This window comes from Amphimedon queenslandica, unplaced genomic scaffold, assembly GCF_000090795.2.
Source record: "Amphimedon queenslandica unplaced genomic scaffold, v1.1 AMPQUscaffold_6831_Cont21214, whole genome shotgun sequence".
NCBI classification, from domain to species: Eukaryota; Metazoa; Porifera; class Demospongiae; order Haplosclerida; family Niphatidae; genus Amphimedon; species Amphimedon queenslandica.
The window spans coordinates 1-1,192 of record NW_003552881.1 but is presented as its reverse complement, the minus strand read 5'-3'; the positions used below and the strand labels follow the sequence as shown (position 1 = coordinate 1,192).

General features: G+C 33.8%; 1 long non-coding RNA gene across 1 annotated transcript; it reads right to left on the bottom strand.

Annotated features, from left to right (window-relative positions):
- Nucleotides 1-222: 222 nt before the first annotated feature.
- Nucleotides 223-1,179, bottom strand: LOC109591921 (uncharacterized). The gene is made up of 4 exons (XR_002190073.1): nt 1,083-1,179; nt 827-1,012; nt 324-483; nt 223-265 (listed from the first exon to the last, which is right to left on the bottom strand). It is a non-coding gene; the product is annotated as an uncharacterized LOC109591921 (long non-coding RNA).
- Between the last annotated feature and the right edge of the window lie 13 nt (nt 1,180-1,192).

Sequence of the window (1,192 nt, the reverse complement as noted above, 5' to 3'; positions counted from 1 at the left end):
CTGAGAAACAAGCGTACTTCGACAATTGTACAGGTATAGTAACTGTCTTTAAGAATTCATGAAGATTCAAAAGGTGAGGATATGTACATGTACATAGAAAAAGGCTAAAAGCGTGAGGCCTGATAGAAAAGTTTTCAACTTTTATATTTACTTCCTCCTATTAAATACATGTACATCGATTGGAAATACTGTAATATAAACAAGCCTTAATTAAGTAAGCAATCCTGTTAAGTATGTCAGGGGGTAGCTTTAGCAAGGATTATTCCTATGATCACAAATACAGATGTAAACGCTTAATTATAATGTAGCAGATTCATGCATACCATTCAACAAAAAATTGGTTGTCATTTGTCAGTTTACAATTTTTAAAAACATTTTCAGAGTTTCGCTTATTCTGAAGCACTCAAACTGTAAAATGGCTTCCAGACAGTTTAGATGAACCAAATTTCTGGACACAGTAGAACCTTGGGCATGACAGAAACACTATATAAAGAGATAGAGAGGTACATAGCAGTGAATTGTAATGGTAAGTCAAATTAAGCAATAATAGTAATGTAATGCTATTCTGTGTGTAATGGCTAATATTATAACTATGTAGACTGGGACATAAATTTTTGACATGTGTGTCTTAATGCAAATGCATTAACTATGAACATGTTGGAAAGTACAACCTTAACTTGAGATGTGGGCATGCTAAAACATAATGTAAAAATTATAAATTTCCAAAACTTAATTTTAAAAAAGTAATTTGCCCAAATTATTACTACATGCATTGACATTGTACAACGTACATGTTACATGTAGCTACACAATATATCATCATTACCTGACAAGAGTCTCTGTGTTAACACCACTGCAATTGACTCCAAAGTCAATGAGAAAGGACTCAATAATAGTGTGAATCAACCATGGTGAGAGAGAGGAGAAAAGTGTTAGTTAGAAAGAGTAAAAAGAATCAGTGAAACAAGAGGAGGAAACAAAGGAGAAAAAGATAGCCTGCGAGAAAGAAAGACTGAGTCAGAGAGGGAGTGAAAGAAAAGAAAATGTTATACACTTCATTTACGATATCATGATGAACATACTTAAAATTAGCACCCACTGGTCAACTGCTACTAAACTGATGCAGTGCTGGTGTGTCAATTGTACATTTTCCAAATGTACCTTGGTCTTACAAGCAGTCTTCCTATGGCTC